Below are 17,004 nucleotides of genomic sequence, written 5' to 3'. Positions count from 1 at the left end.
GTGAAATAATCACCACAATAAGTGTAGTTAACATCCCTCACCACACATAGTTACAATTTTATTTTTCTTGTGATAATAGGAGCCATTTTCAAAGCAGCTAAACAATGGTAATTATTAACTTCATGAAATACTAAAAGGAAAACTGGAGGAAACATAGCCGTGGTTATATGGTTACGGTACTTGGCTCAGTAGCAAGCAATGTTTATATAATCATTATGATGAAACAACTGAATATTGGTTTAACCCCAAATTGTTATATGTTGGTAATAAAAGGGGACACAGAGAGATGGCGTGTTGTAGGGAGAAAGCTAAGCCCTCATCTTCCCTACGAGAAAGTCGATAGATAGTGGCTCAGATTGGTAAATCAAGTAACAGCCGCACAAGCATGTTATTTATACACATGGAGATAAAATCCAGAAGAAGCCAAAAGTGTTGAATGTGGTTGTCTCTGGGGAGGGGTGGGAGTGGGGCCTGGGGGAGGGCCTGCTGCTTTTTCTTATAGGCCTATTTATCCTTTAAAATTCTGTGCACATCATGTGCGTATACTTTAAGCAATTGCATTACTTGGATAAAAATACACATTAATTAGTAGAGAAAGAGATAAGTGGGAGGAGCAACATCCTCAAGAGTGAACAGTGAAGTCCCCAGGGATCCTGAACAGTCAGGAGCTTCTCCCTACCCTGGGGGGAGGGGATCAAAGAATCAGGGAGGAATGATAGCCTCTGGGAACACTTGATGGCGCATACACAAGGGAATACGGTAACCAGAGCTTCCACAAGGAGAATACGGTAATTGCGTGGGGACTGGGAAGCCAAGAGTTCCAAGGCTGGTTGGGAAGATGGTAGTGGTGTGGGGGGAGGAGGGATCTCTACCACAGGATGAGGGAGGAGCCACAGGCCCAGTCTGAGATGTCCCCCCACCCCTGGGACTCCCCTCTCCCAAGACATTTCTTGGCAAGATTCTGAAGGCTGTGATCAGGTTCAGTTTTGGTTTTAACTCAGTAGATCTTGTATAATTTGTTTTTATCAAAGTGATAAATGCTCTGGTAAAAGATCAGGAAGGCACAAGATGTCTTGGAAAAGCACTGCCCGACAGTGGCGACCACTGTCAGGCTGTTTTCCCAAATGTCCTTCCAGTTCCTGTTGATGTCAGTCTCTCTCTCTCTCTCTCTCTCTCTCTCTTTCTCTCTCTCTCTCTCTCTCTCTCTCTCTCTCTCTCTCTCTCTCTCTCTCACACACACACACACACACACACACACACACACACACACAGATGGTCTCCCTCACTCCACACCCACATCTGCATCCTGCTTATTTACTTAGCTGCCGGTCTTGCCAAGTGAAGACACCCAGGGAGTGCCATCTGACTCCTTTTCCAGACTCTGTACCCAGAGACCCCCATTTGTGTACCCGGTCTTCAGTGGTGGGTTTTCAGGTTGGGTGCAGGATTTTGCTCTGAGCTGCCTGTTTCTGTGACTCCAGCCCCTCCTAGCCTCCAACTCTCAGTTTCTTCTACCAAATAGTGAGTGTGGCAGCTTCCACCTTGGAGGGACACGGTTCAACTAATCACCCTGACTCGTTCCTGCCCCAAGAGCCCCTGGAACCCTGGGATGGGCTGAGCCGAGTTGCCCCTCTCCTCTTCCTGGGGACGGTTTGGACAAGTCCCACTTGCTGTTCTGTTAGGAACCCCGATTTTGGCACAGGTATATTTCCAAAACCAACAAGTGTCACCAAGTCTGTGGCCTTGGGGAGGGTGTCTGGGCTCCTTCCTGGAGCCCCCGCGCCTCCCTCAATCATGGCTTGGGACCTAGCAGGGAAGAGGTTCTGATCCTTGGGATGGGCTGCCCAACCCCACCTATGCAGCTTCCTACTCCTGCCCCTACCCCACCAGGAATGGTGGAATGGACATTGCGAATGGCTGTGAGGCCCTCCATATGCAGAGAGCAGAGTGAAGCAAATCAAACTCGCCAGCTAAGCTCTGAGCAGCCACTGCTACCTGCTTGACACCCACGTGCCCCCAGGCCTGTTATTCTGTATCCACAGCTTTGCTTTCTGGTTCTGTAGCTTGCTTCCATGCTCTACCCACGGAACTGCCACTCTGCTTTTGCGTCAGCCACTTTTCCCACCAGCTTTTCCTGACAGGCTCTGGCCAGGGAGTGGGAAGTTCTCACAGGACCCCGAGTTTTGAACTTTGGGCGCTCAGGTGAGCTAGAGAGAAAGCCCCATCCCCCTCGGGTGGCCCGCACTGCACCAGGCCTCTGGCGCGTGGAGAGCTGCTGCTGTGCCCAGCCCCCTCCCAATGGAGGACCTGCCCAGCAGCCACTTCTTTCCCTGCTCCCAGAGTTCCACCAGGCCCCAGCCTCTCTCTCCTAAAGGGCCCTCTCTGGGAATAACAAGGGTGATGACAGCACCTGCACTGTGCATTGCCTTACATTTTGGCACACAGTGATTCATGTAATCCCCTGAAACAGAAGGTTCTAGTACAATCATCCCATTTACACGGAGGGCACAAGTACAGAGTGATCACTGCCCAGTGGAGAGCCAACACATGGCAGGGCTGAATTCACACCTAGACGGTGTCCCCAGGTCATGCTCCAACCACGGGGCTAGCAGCCTTCTGTCATCAATTTGCCACCATCCACTGAGTGTCTTCATGGTCCCATCTGACCACAACACTGATGAAAACCCTCCCTCGGTTAGAAATACCATGTGATCCAGCAATTCCACATGTGGATATACACCCAAAAGAAGTGAAGGCAGGGTCCAGAACAGATATTTGCATACCCATGTTTAAAGCAGCAGCATCCACGGTAGCCAAAAGGTGGAAAAAATCCAAATGTTCATTGACAGTTGAATGAATAAATATACATATCCAGACAATGGAATATGTTCAGGCTTAAAAAAGAAGGAAATTCTGACAGATGCGACAACATGGATGAACCTTGAGGACATAATGCTACGTGAACTAGGCAGTCACAAAAGAACAAACACTGTGTGATCCCTCTTGAATGAGGTACCCAGAGTAGGCAGATTCTTACAGACAGAAAGCAGAATGGTGGTTGCCAGGGGCTGTGGGGAGGGGGTGGGGAGGTGTTGCTTAATGGGGACAGAGCTACAGTTTTGCAAGATGAAAAGAGATCTGAGGATGGACGGTGGTGATGGTTACACAACAATGTATGTTACTTAATGCCACTAAACTGTACCCTTAAAATGGTTAATTTTATGTATGTCTTTGCCACAATTTAAAGAAATAATTAAATAACAAAACTTCCCTTGGCTCTGCATTGACACCACCACAGGCTCAGCTACATAATTTGCGGGGCCCAGTGTAAAATAACACTGCAAAGCCCCTTGTTCAAAAATTAAGAATATCGGGCAGGCCAGGTGGCTCAGGCGGTTGGAGCTCCGTGCTCCTAACGCCAAAGGCTGATGGTTCGAATCCCACATGGGCCAGTGGGCTCTCAACCACAAGGTTGCCGGTTTGATTCCTCGACTCCCGCAAGAGATGGTGGGCTGCGCCCCCTGCAACTAGCAACGGGCAACTGGACCTGGAGCTGAGCTGCGCCCTCCACAACTACAATTGAAAGGACAACGACTTGACTTGGAAAAAATCCTGGAAGCACACACTGTTCCCCAATAAGGTCCTGTTCCCCTTTCCCAATAAAATCTTAAAAAAAAAATTAAGAATTTCAAGATGGCAACAGCAAAGCAATAACCCCATGTGGTCCCTTCTGGGCGCAGGACCCTATGGGCTCGCACAGGTCATAGCCCAAGCTACAGGTCTTGCCCCAGGCGGCAGCCCCACCCACCCTGGGCTGCTCTTCTGAGTTCCTGGACTTTCCTTCACTTTGGTGAAGGGTCCCAGACTTCTGGTCTCTGAGACTTTGTCTATACTATTCCTTTAATGTGAAGTGCCCTTCCTGGCAGCTTCCTGCACTTTCAGATCCTGGCTCGGCTCTCCTTACATCCGGATGGCATAGTCAGTGTAGGCTGCTCAGCTTGGGTGGGGCCACTTATCTCTTGTCCTGCCACAGCCCGGCACCAGCCTGGGCCTGCCCTTACACTGTTCCTTGGGCGTTAGATAAATGAATCAACTCAACCCGAGTCACCATATTTGATTCAGAATGACAGTAGCTACCAAGTACTGGGCACCTGCTGTGTCCCAAGGCTCCTGTGACCTTCCCGAAACCACGTGGAATCACACCTGAGGGACTGCCCAAGGACACTCAGCCTGCAGGCACACAGGGACCTGTAGGGGCAGGGGCTGGGGGGCCTAAGGGTCTTCCTGGGCCTGCCCTCACCTCTCCAGGGGAAAAATCAGGGTCGCTGCCTCCTGCGTGTTCCTAAGGCTTGTCCTGTACAGTATGCCCATTTGCCTGATGAGGAGACTGAGGCCCGGCCTGGGGGTGACCTGGCATCCTCCGGGATGGAGGCAGCCAGGCCTGGTCAGACACGCGCGCTGAGTCGTGCACTGTGGTGCCCAGGACCATCGAGGCCTCTCGCAGGGACATCCTGCCCTCTGGGGCTACGGGGAGGCCTCTTCCCACCCTCTCTGTCCCCAACCCCGGCGGGGGTCCTCGCTGTCCACGTGGAGGAGAAATGCCACGGGAGGCCGGAGGAGGAGGTGCAGGCCGGGAGCAGCCCAGAACCGTAGTCATGGTGACCAGGAGAGACAAAGAATGTGCAGCGCTGGGAGAAGGGGCGGTGGGAGAAGGCCGAGCTGAGCCAAGCAGAGACCCCAGTAGAAACCTGGTGGCCCAGTCACGGCCTGAGCCCTGGCCTTCAGGTGCCCTTGGACCAGTCTGTCTCTCTCTGGCCTCAGTTTCCTTATCTGGACAACCGGGGCAGCGTCTTAGCAGCTCCTCCCGTATTCACGGGTTTGGCTGTTCTTTTCTTTCGTCTCCTGCCTTGGCAAAAATAAATAAATCTGGAAGGTCCTGGCAAGGGGGATCTGGGTGTATGTGCTGAGTTTTGAAGTGCCCAGGCTCCTATCTCCATCACACAGAGGATGGGACTAAGGCCTGGCAGGGGGCGGGGAGGGTCACCTAGCACCAGGTGAGGCCCAGGGCAGCTCCTCCCAGCTTGGGGCCAGACCGTGGGGGGGCAGGGGAGTGACACAGGTGATGCCCCTCTCTTGACCTGGCCCTCTTTCAGCATCTGCAATAACCCAAGTGCCCTGACAGGACCAGGCACTATTGCCCTGGTGGCAGAAGCCCAAGTTATTCCATTTCCAAGACACTTGTACCCTCCTGGTGGGTAGGCAAGGCCTTGCCTGGCCCCCTGGCTCCTCTCAAGAGACCTGTTAGTCTGCAGTCACAGGCTGGGGGACACTAGTCATCCCTTTTAGCCCAAGCTGGGCCTCAGTTTCCCCACCTGTAAAAGGGGGTGAGTGGAGGTTTACACTGCAGCCTGTCCTTACCCTAGGCTCTCCAAGGCCTTGTTCCATTCACCATCAGCTGGTCTGAGGTACCCTGTCCCCCCGGGCACCTGAGGAGTGTCTTCCGTAGCACGTGGTCTCCTTCCATGTTCAGCCCCATTGGGTTAGACTCTAAGCCAGGGGCCAGGACATAGTTGGGCCTGGTCCCTGCCCCCCAGAGCCCACAGACCTATGACCAAGCAGGGCAGGCCAGGTATGGGTCAGCAAGCTGCCCAGCACCTGTGGGGCCCTGGGCTTGATTTCCTCACCTGACACTCTGTGGTGATCCCAGTTCCTCCCAGTGTGTGGTGATTCTGACCAGTGAGGGTGGGGTTGGAGTGGAGACGGCAGTCCTAATGGGGCAGGGAAGAGTGACAAGTCACCCTGGGGGTCGGTAGGTGCCCTACTGGTCAGCCCACCCTCAGGGGGCAGATGGGCTCAATGAAGCCACCAGGAACCTCTACCAGGTGTGATGTCCTCCATGCAGACGACCTGAGGCAAGTCCTGCCCACAAGCTCCCACTAGGAGCAGGACCTGGCTGACTAGCGGCACGCGATATAGATAAACCACGTCAGACAGTGAGTGTCCCCCTGGCTTGCAATCCCCCAACCCCTGTGGCCCTTAGGCTTCCTGGATCCTGGTCCCTGGGCCCTGCTTTGAGTGTCTGGGAAGCTGCCTGTAATATAGTGGGGGCCCCCGTGGATCCCAGCAACCCTGCCCAGCCAGGGACAGGAGGCTTGGCGGACTTTGGTGGCAGCTCTGGCTGCAGCACCACCCAGCACAGAGGGTGAGTGTGGGGAGGTGAGGAGGGCCCCTCAGATGGGGGGATGGCATGTTCTCCAGCCAGCCCCTTCCCGAAGTTCAGAGCACTCAGCCCAGTCTCCCCGGATGGGAGTTCTCCCCCGCGTCGGGGCAGCCCTAGGCCCCCAAGCCCTGCGCCACCACTAAGGCCGGCCTCCCTGTTGCCCAGGTTAACGTTCCCCTGAGCTCTGGTGCCAGCTGCTCACAGGAAGACCTCGTCTGGCACCACGTCTGTGGAGATTCAGGAAATGCACGTGTTGTAGGTCTGCCCACCCCGCTCGCGCTGTAATGGAGGGAATAGCCTGGGTCAGCTGGGCCCTGGTGGTCGGGATGGGCTCTGAGGCGGACATTGCCCTCCAGCTGAGCCTGAAGCCTAGACCAAGATAGAGTAGAGGAGCAGGAAGGGCACTCGGGCAGAGGCTGCAGCCTGGGCAAAGGTGCCTTGTCCTGTTGGCAGCAGCAGGGAGACGGGCCTGCTTGAAGCGAAGTCTTTTCATTGGGTACAGTCAAGGCTGAGGCTGCAGGACTCAGCCACCAGTCAACAGGACAAAAGCGGGAGTCGCAGGGGGTTTCCCGCAGCCCCTCCTCCCTGCTCAGCTATACAGCCCCAGAATTTGTAGGGGTGAAATGTATATGGGTTTTCCTTAGGCATCTGTGATTCACACCACTTAGTCTTCTAGGAAGAATTAACAACAGCCTACGGAAAGTCAGAAAGAATCAACTCATAACAACAGGAATAAATCATACTGAACAATCGAGAATGTAGGGAGACATGCATTTACCCAATTCCAGGGCACTGATGATTGGTAATTCGGCATCAAATGCAGTACTGAGTTTCCTGGCAGGCAAGGTACAAAGGGAATGAGAATGGACCGTAGGAACTTCACTATCTGATTAAGGGAAGCACATTGGGCGTTAGGAGACCCACACTTATTCCCAGAAAATTCTCCAGTGAACTTACACCCCAAACCTCAAGCAGCAGATGCTTTCTGTGGAAGGGCCTCTGGAAACAGACCAAAACCAGCTGTGAGTTGGGCTTGAGCCAAAGCTAACTCAATTCTGCTGTTCTGGGTCTCAGGAGCTTGAGACCCCAGCGGCAGGTCATCAGGAATGCTGCCCTGGGCCTCTCCCTGGCTGCCAGGTGGCACCACCCTGCAGTGCTCCCCAAGTTAGGCCTGGAAGGCTGGGAGTGGGCTTGCCTCGCCCACAGCACGGTGTGTGGGGGCAGGGCTGCGCTCACACTTGTCCCTCCCCTCCTTTGCACATGCTGTTCCCACAGTCTTAATGCCCTCCCCACCCTTGTCCGTCAGGCAAACCTCTAACTGCTGTTCACCTCTTGGTTCACACGTCCCCTTACTCACCCTTTCTGCACTGCCCCTTTACTGGTCTGTCTCCTCTGACAGCCCAGGAGAGGACACTCCCCTGGATGGGGACAGTGTCTTTGTTCTCCAAGGTCCAATGCACAGGCTGAGCTGGCACTGCTGGGCCAGGTGTATTTGTGGAATAATCAGAGTGTCCTCTGAGTAGGAACAGACTTTAGGTTCATCATCCCCATTGTGCAGATGGGGAAGCAGAGACTCTGCGATGGGAAATGATGGGGTCCCGGGCCGCCCAGGGACCCAGAGCTGGGGCCGCAGCTGGGGCCACTCCCACAGGTGGAGGAAAGTAGCACCGAGATTCAGAGGGCAGCTCTAGGGTCTGGCTCCCTGGGTTCAAGTCCCTGCTCTGCTGCTTTCTCACCCTGTGACCCTGAGCAGGTCACTTCTTCCTCTGAGCTGCACAAAAGGGCCAATGCTGGGATGAGGTCTCCATGGGAGTTGAGGGGTTAATCCATGCAAGTACTTGGCAGATGCTCAGCTGGGTCAACTCTGACTAGTAGAGACTTGGTCACCATCTCCTTGACCTCCACACAGAGGCAGAGAGAGCCAAGGGCCTCCCTGCTTCCTCCCATCCTCCCTCCTGCCTATTGTCCAGCAGTGGGGACTTGGTCCAACTAGACCAGTTAGTTAGGGAAGGGCATTCTGGGGAAGGGAACCAACTCAGTGAACCCAAAGAGGGATGGGATCATGCAGAGCCCATTCTGAGAACAAGATGGAGTCACGTTCCTTTTTCAGGAGCCCTAGGAGCACAGGTAGTGAGTGTCGCAGGTTGGCAGGGACCAGGCTGAGGAGACGGCCTTTTGCCTGGAAGTGGCTGGAAGTCGTGGAAAGTTTGGACTGTGGTCACATAATGTGAGGCTGGACCGGAGGGTCTAGTAAAGGGTGAGTAAGGGGTGCCATGGCCTCCAGGGCAAGGGTGGGGGTGAGGCTGGTGCAGTGCTCTTGCCAGGCCTGCTCAGAGCATGCCCTTGAGGAATGAATGAGGCCTGTATTCAGTGCTGGAGCCACCTAGGAGGGGGACCCACCTGTCCTGTGTGTGCTGCAGCCCTGGAAAAACTGCTCACAGCCGCGATTCCCTCAGCACCAAGCTGAATCTGAGAAGGGTGGCTCTGTGTCCTTGGCCAAGCTGGGAAATCATCAGGGCTCCATCATGGCTGCCGTTCTATTTGGGGATTCAGCTGCCCCTGTACAGCAGCTGCCGGGCAGTCTCTCTAGGAAGCCACAGCTGTCCTCCAGGGTGGGACAGGTGGAGTAGAGGGGGGCTGTCTGTGCACTCACTTGGGAGCTCTCTCAGACCACCGGAAGAGCCAGGCCCCAGGACCCACCAAGGTCAGAGTCCCCATTCCACATTCCAAGGGTGGGTGGCCAGCACTGCTGCCCATTATGAGGTCTGGGCAAGTCACTTCCTCTTTTCAAGTTATGTCACATAGGATAGGCCAGGATATGTGAAAGTAATGAACTACCTGGAATCTTTTTTAAATTGCCTCTATCCTTTTTTTATTTAACAGCTTTATTGAAATATAATTCACATACCATGAAATTCACCCTTTTCACATGTGCAACTCGGTGGTTGTCAGTATGTTCACAGAGTTGTGCAAACACCACAATTCTAGAACATTGTCATTACCCCAAGAAGAAACTTTGCACCCACTAAAAATCACTGTTTCCCCACTCCTCTCAGCCTCCGGCAACTGCTTCCTGCCTCTATAGATTCATCTATTCTAGATATTTCATATACATGGAATTATAGCACGTGGCCTTCTGGGACTAATTCTCTCACTTGGCATCACATTTTCAAGGTTCCTCCATGTTGTACCTCATTTCTGGTAATGGCTGAATAACATTCCATCATATAGACAGGCCACATTTTGTTCCTCCGTTCGTCAGTTGATAGATATTAAGTTGTTTTTACTTTTTAGCTATTATCAATAATACTGTTATGACTGTTTGTGTACAAGTTTTTGTGTGGACACATGTTTCCATTTCTCTTGGACATATACCTAGAAGTGGGATTTCTGGGTCTTATTGTAAGTCTACGTCTAACTTCTTGAGAAACTGCCAGAACGCTGTTCAAAGCAGCTGCACCATTTTGCATCCCACTAGCAGTGTCTGTGTGCGGGTCCCAGGTTCTCCACGTCCTCGTCAACACTTGTGTCTGTCTGCTTGATGATGGCCGCCGTGCAGAAGTGTGTCTCACCGTGGTTTGTTTGCATTTCTCTTATGACATGATGGTGAGCATGTTTTTATTGGCCACTTACATATCTTCTTTGGAGAGATATCCATTCAGCAACTCTGCCCATCTAAAAAATTAGACTTTATTTTTTAGAGCAGTTTTAGGTTCACAACAAAATTGCGTGGAAGGTAGAGATTTCCCAGTGCTTCCATCCCCTGTCCATTGGTTTCCTGGTGTAACCTCAAGGTCATTTTCTTACTCTTGCTTCATGCCTGTCATGGGCCGGCAGGGACTCTGCTCCAAGTCTCTTCACTCTGGGACACAGGATGATGGCACTTCACTGGGTCGCCAAGGCAGGGGGAAGTGTGAAGTTACCCACTTGCTCTTGAAGCTTCCACACAGAGATAATACATGTCACTCACGTTTCAGTTGCAAGGTGACTCGCACAGCCATGCGTCCCCCCAAGGAGATAGGCAGTCCTCCCATGTGCCTTGAGGGAGAGGATTCATGTATTTGTGGAACACCTGTGATGATTCACAGGCGTTAAATGAGCTTCTTTCCTGCAGGAGTTCTCAGTGCCTTTTCCTGCATATCATTCCCTGTTCCTCTCTGGAGGCAGTGGGATGCAGCAGGCAGAGCAGCCTAGACTTACGTGACGGGGGAACCTTTTTGTTTCAGAGCACCTCATGGGGTGAGGGTGCCCTGGGATCCCCTTTGGGAACCGCTGGCTTGACTAGAGCAAGGATGGGGAAACTTTCTGAAAAGCTCTAGATGGGAAATATTTTAGGCTCTGTGGGCCCTATGACCAACCACTTAGCTCTGCAGTTGTAGCGAAAGCAGCCACATGTGCGTGGAAGCGAATGGCTGTGTCTGTGTACCAGTAAAATGGTATTTATAGACACTGAAACTTGAATTTCATATCATTTTCCTGTGTCCAAAGTATTTTTCTTTTGATTTTTTTTTTAACCATTAAAGAAACGTAAGAGCATTCTTAGCACATGGGCTGTACAAAAACAGGTGGTGGGCTGGATTGGGCTGTGGGCAGTAGCTTGCTCAGCCCTGACCTGGAGGAGAGAGCCTGCCCAACACCTTCACCTGGCATTCAAGCTTCTCTTGTTCCCAGACCTCACCGCGGCTCCGCTCAGAGCCTGGCCTCGGGCCATGGTGGGGGTTTTTCCAGGAACAAATCCCATCTTGCCCTCCCAAGGGCCTTTGCACAGGCTGTTCCTCCTGCTGGGAATGTCCTTCCAGCTCTTCTAGGCTTGGGAACCCTGAGGCCTCTGTTGACCTGGGTAAAATCAGAAGTTTCCATCGCTGTTGGCTCCTTCACTCCAAAGGTGCCCTTGCCTCCTTATGTTCTGATTTTTTTTGGGGGGGGTGGGGAATATTAGGGGGGAAATATTGGGGAATGGTGTGTTTTTCCAGGATCCATCAGCTCCAAGTCAAGTCGTTGTCTTCAATCCTTAGTTGCACGGGGCGTAGCTCACTGGCCCATGCGGGAATTGAACCGGCAGCCCTGTTGTTGAGAGCTCACGCTCTAACCAACTGAGCCATCTGGCCGCCCCTGTTCTGATTTTTTTTTTTTTTTTTAATAAAGAACTCTTCATTTTTAAATTTTATTTGATTTTATTGGGGAATATTGGGGAACAGTGTGTTTCCCCAGGGCCCATCAGTTCCAAGTCGTTGTCCTTCAAACTAGTTGTGGAGGGCGCAGCTCACTGGCCCATGTGGCACTCGAACCCCTGTTGTTCAGAGCTCAAGCTCTAACCAACTGAGCCACCGGCTACCCCTCTGATTTTTTATAGACGGATTTGTTTCCCCAGATAGGCCAGGAGCTTCTGGAGGGTGGGGACCTTGTCCTCCCAAATTCTGACTTCCAGGTCCAAGGGAAGGAGACCAGCATGTAATTAGGGCTGCTGAAGAGAGAAGGACATGGGACGAGGTGGGAGGGGTGTGCCACATGGGGATCATGACCTGGGGGAAAGGTGGGGATGAAGAGCCTGGAATGCTGGAGGGACCTGGAGACCAGCTGTTGCAGCTGGATTGGAGGGTGAAAAGATACACACATGGGGTGTTAGAGTGATGCTAGGGAAGATAGGCTTGGTGCAGCTCAGCAATAGGGAGCCACAGGAGGTTCTTGAGCAGAGGAGTGGTTTAATGAAATTGATGTTGGGGGTAAGGTCTCTTGGGGTCTCAGGTCATCTCTGTCCTGGCCAGGTCCAGCCCCTGCCCTGCCCCACCCCCCTGGCTGTTCTCCACGGACGCTTAGCCTGGTGGAGGCTATTAACTGGGCTTGGGTCCACCTGTCTGTGATTGAGCATACAGGGCCCCTCCCAGCTTTCGAGGCCCTAGCTGGGCTCCTCGGAGGTGTCCAGGTGAGAGTCCTCAACCAGCAGTCAGAGGCCCAGGTTTGAGTTCTCGGTCTGCTCATCCAACTTCCTGTGGAGTCTTGAACATGTCACTTCCCTTCTCAGGGCCTCAATTTACACATCTGTCAAATGGGAGCAGTAACCTCTGTGCTGGAGGCCTCCTGGGGTTGCTCTGAGGGTGAAAGAAAGCCTGACCTCAAAGGTACTGTGACCAGCAGAGAGCTGCTCTTGAAGGATGATGGCTGACACCACTGGAATCTCTTTAGTGGGCACTTACGCTGTACTGGACTCTGTCAGGGGACATGGGGGCCAGGAGGCGGAGGGCACAGGCCCTGAAGAGGGCTGACTTTGACATGAAATCCTATCACCGTGACCCCACACCTGGCGCAATGTGGGCACTCGCGGTGTGTGGAGCTGACTGAAGACTGCAGGTGGCCTGGAAGTGGGTCCAAATGACAGTGGCTCAGGGCTCTGCGATGGTTCTGAAGAGCCACACCAAAATACAGCAGCACCTGCACAAGCTGCGTTGCGCCCCTTCTCCAGGAACTGGGCCTCGAAGCTTCCTGTGGCAGGTAGCATTTGGACCTGAATCTGAGCCAAAAGCCCCCTCATTTTACAAATGGGGAAACTGAAGTCAGAGAGGTCCAAGGCTGGGCTCAGGGGCTCAGGCAGCCAGGGGTGAAGCCATGCCTGTCCAACTGCCCTCATCCCTGGGGGTCCCACCCAGACATTCCCCTGTAGCGCCCGGAGAGTCTTGGCCACGGTGTCCTCTCCCCGGAGACACAGATGCCAGGATGTGTGGGGAGTCGGTCGTTAATTAGTCACATCATTCTTGGCATCACGCACAGCCTTGGGGAACTGGAGAATGTCATTGTCAAAGTATTTTTGAATATTTGCCTTCTCAGCAAGAAGATACTGTGAGAACACTCTGTCTTCCATACGGGTGGATACTAACAAAAATAACAAGCACTGTGAGCTGGAAGGATCTGGGAGCTTGGGAGAGAGGCCTGGAGGACACTCTGGTGCTGCTGGCCACAGCTGTGTCACCCTGCCCCTATGGGCCCTGGTGTCCTACCCTAAAACAGCCCAGTCAAGTCTCAGCTATTTATGGAAGCCCGCTGTGTGCCATGCAATGCTCTGGGCTCTGGAGAAACAGCAGTGAACAAAACAGACAGGAGGCCCTTACCTGGAGAGGCGGCCATCCTAAGGGGGAGCCAGACAGCACAAATCAATAAGGTATGCTAGCTGGTGACATGTGCAAAGGAGAAAATAAATCGTGTGTTGGGGGGCGGCCTTTTCCAGGGCGGTGGTCAGGGGTGGCTCGCTGAGAAAGTGAGAGCTGAGTCAGGAGGTAACTAGTGAGCCAAGGGGATCTCTGGGGAAGAGCATTCCTGGCACAGAGAATAGCAGGTGCAAAGGCCCTGAGGTCTGTGCTTTGTCTGAGGACCATCAGGAAGGCCATGGAGCTGAAGCCAGGTGGTGAGATGGAGAAGGCAAGATGACAGAACAGGGACCAGGGTCACTGGTGACCTGCTTATGTAAGGCCTTGTAAACCACTGGCAAGCCTGTTTTCATTCTGAATAAGGTGGGAGCCACTGGAGGGTTTCGAGCAGGGGAATGACATGGTCTGCTTTCTGTTTTCACCATATTCCTCTGGTGCCCATAGGTCAAGGGCAGAAGCAGAGAGGCCAGTTGCAATGATCCAGCAGAGGGGGGATGGGGCCACACCAGGGTGGGGCAGCAGAGGAACAAGATGGGGCTGGATTCCAGATGTGTCTGGAGGCAGAGTGGACCCTAGATGTGGAGTTTGGGGAGGAGAGGAGCCAGGTGCCTCCAAGGTTTTAGCAGGAGCACATAGGAGAATAGGTGACACATCTCTGAGGTGGGGCTGGGGGCAGCAGGGGGTGGGGAGGTGGCTCAGTGTTCTGATATGTGTGGTGCCCATTGTACAGCCCGAGGCAGACTGTGCAGGTGGCTGGAGTTGAGGGGCCAGTCCTAGCTGGAGACACAAATTTGATCATTGGAGTAGACGTGTTATTTAAAGCCAGGAGACTGCCTGAGATCACCAAGGGTTAAGCGAGCGAAGAGGCTGGGCCCAAGACAGTGACAGCAGTGTCTCCGGCTCAGGGCAGCCGAGCCGCTCTGGGCATGGGGGCACCTGATGGGCGCTCCGCCCAGCGTGGTTATTTCACTACTATGGTAATAGTCATGCCTCCCGCTCGGGCCTCTCTATTAGAGACCATGTCCTCCTCTGGGACCTTGGGTCATAGCCCCAGAATCCAGGGCTTGTCCTTTAGGGAGAGCCGAGGGACAGAGTGCAGGGTGCACGGCTGTGTCTAGACGCAGGATCCCCCTTAGCTGCCCGCCGCCCACCCGCTATCCCCTCTGGTCCTGTAGGTGAACCCCGATGTTGAATTTGAAGGCTGGGCTCCAACTTTGGTCCCTCAATTCTCTGTGTGTGTGTGTGTGTGTGTGTGTGTGTGTGTTAAAATACACACAACAAAATACGTCGTTTAACCATTTTGAAGTGTACAATTCAGTGGCATTAAGTATGTTCACAGGTTGTGTCACCATCTCCACTATCTCGGCGCAGAATGTTTTCATCACCCCGACAGGAAACCCGTACCCATTTAACTCTCACATCCCCCACCCCCAGCGCCTGACAACCCCAAGCCTGCCTTCTGTCTCTGTGGATTTGCCTGTTTTGGAGACTGCGTATGACCGGAATCAGACACTGTGACCTTTTGGGGCTGGTTTCCTTCATGGAGCAGAACGAGCAGCACATCTTCAGGGCTCAGCCACGTTGTAGCTGGTGTTTGTACATAACTCACTCTTTGCTAGGCTGGTGCCTCTATTCTTGGCCAGCTCTGTGACCTCTGTCTCCCACCCTACTTCATGAGGGTGTCATGGGGACACTCAATACACCAGGAAATACTGAGTCCCCTTCTCACTGGTGCCCACAGAGTGGGTGGGAGCTGGGAGCAGGGACTCTGGGGACTTTGGGGGGCTGCCAGTCAGACATTACTTCTCCGCTGACCTCACAGCTGGATTCTGAACCAGCTCTGTCCGGTTGGCGAAGGCAGTGACCACTGAGCCATCTGATTTTCGGCTTCCAAGTTTGTGTTGCTGTTGTTCGTCCTCCTGGTGTCTTTGCCGCTGGGTTTTCATTTGGTGGGGCTCAGGGCAGGACCGAAGGCCAGCGATGGGCTCTGCCTGCCATCTTTCCATTCCTTCTAAGAATTTCTATGAACTCCGAAGCAGCCCTTTGGTACAGGCTTTACCCCTCCCCAGAGGGGAAGCAGGGGCAGAGTCCACACCCAGAAGATGGAGCAGGCTGGCCCAGGTCGGTCTGGCTCAGAAATGTGGGGCATGTTGATAAAAGGGCCCTGATGTTATTCGTGTTGCTCCCCACCCCTGTCCTAAAGGATGGCTCCAGTCACCCAGAACCCCAGGCCCTTACTGAGGCCCACTGTGGACTAGGCCAGTGGGGGACAGATACCAGCAGGTCAGATGCTGGGGCTATAAGGTAGGGAGGCAGGTGGTAGGGCCGAGGAGGGCCTTGGGTCATGCTAGTCCTTCCTGCATAAGCGCCACAGTGGCCTTCACCAGGCCTCACCTTCCCCTGTGTCACCCCTGGCAGCAGCCCCCCCACCCATCATGGGCACTGCAAAGAGTAAACTGGGGTATATTCTCCTCTATTGGCTCTGGCCTGAGGAGCACACCCGAGAGCAGGACAGACAGACAGACAGACAGGCCCCTGTGCCAGGGTGGAGTCTAGTGAGGGAGTGAGAGTGAGAACAAAGGGTGCCACAACTGTCACTGAGATAAGGCTGGGGCACCGCAGGGAGGAGACCACGGGGTCTGCTGGCGGGAGGGGTCTGGGAGGCTCCCTGAGGACGTGCCCTCTGCACGAGGTGGAGGCAGCCCTGAAGATGGGGAAAGGCGGTCGGGGCGGAGGAACAGCCTGTGCAAAGTCCCCAGGAAGTGAGGGAGAGGGAGGGAGTGGAGATCAAGGAGGGAGGTGGGCCTATGGGGGAGGGGCTGGAGCCAGTGGAGGGGACTTTGAATTTTATCCTCAGCAGGAACAAGATCCAGTCTGTGTTTCAAAGATGAGCTCTGGCCCTCCTGTGGAGAGGGGATGAAGGGCTGGGAGGGAGGGACAGCCCAGGTATCTGCTGTGTTGTCCTGCCATGGCTAAGGCGCCTCATGGCTCTCCTGAGCCTGGCATCTATGGGGGACCTGTCCCCAGGACTGACTGCTAACAGCCCTCTCAGCACTCCCTCCTCCCCTACCAGACCACCAATCTCGCTGTCTGTCTTGGGGCAGTTTAGCTGGTCCATCCGCCTTTTTTGATCCAGTCCTGTGGAGGAAGAGGAGGGGGTCACTCTTGTGGATAAAGGGTGGGTCCTCAGACAGGAAATCACACACTGGAAGGTGGTTTCTGGATGAGAAAAGGAACATTTCTCTCTTTAAGGGACTAAATGTCAGGGTGCAGCCAGAAGGCAGCCAGAAAGCTGCTGCATGGGCCAGGCATGGGGCTACCTGGGAAATCAGAGCTATGCGCAGCATTTATTTCCCTGAGGCTCTGACTCAGGTTTTGCTTAAATGTCCCAGCCTGATACCACGACAAAGTCAGCAGTGGTGATTTAATGAGCCCCTGCTGTGAGTGAGGCCCAAACACTCAGTGGCACAGATGGGGCCTCATGGAGCTTATTTTCCAGTGGGAGAGAAAGACAGTGCCACACATAGGTCCTTACAGTTGTGACTGGTGCCAGAAAGGAGGATCACAGGGACCTGGGCTACGACAGAGGCCTGAGATGGTCAGGGAAGTCAGAAGGGCTCCCTGGAGGAGGAGACCTGTGAGCTG

The sequence above is a fragment of the Rhinolophus ferrumequinum genome, chromosome 6 (assembly GCF_004115265.2).
Source record: "Rhinolophus ferrumequinum isolate MPI-CBG mRhiFer1 chromosome 6, mRhiFer1_v1.p, whole genome shotgun sequence".
In the NCBI taxonomy this organism is placed as follows: Eukaryota; Metazoa; Chordata; class Mammalia; order Chiroptera; family Rhinolophidae; genus Rhinolophus; species Rhinolophus ferrumequinum.
This window is presented reverse-complemented; position numbering follows the sequence as displayed.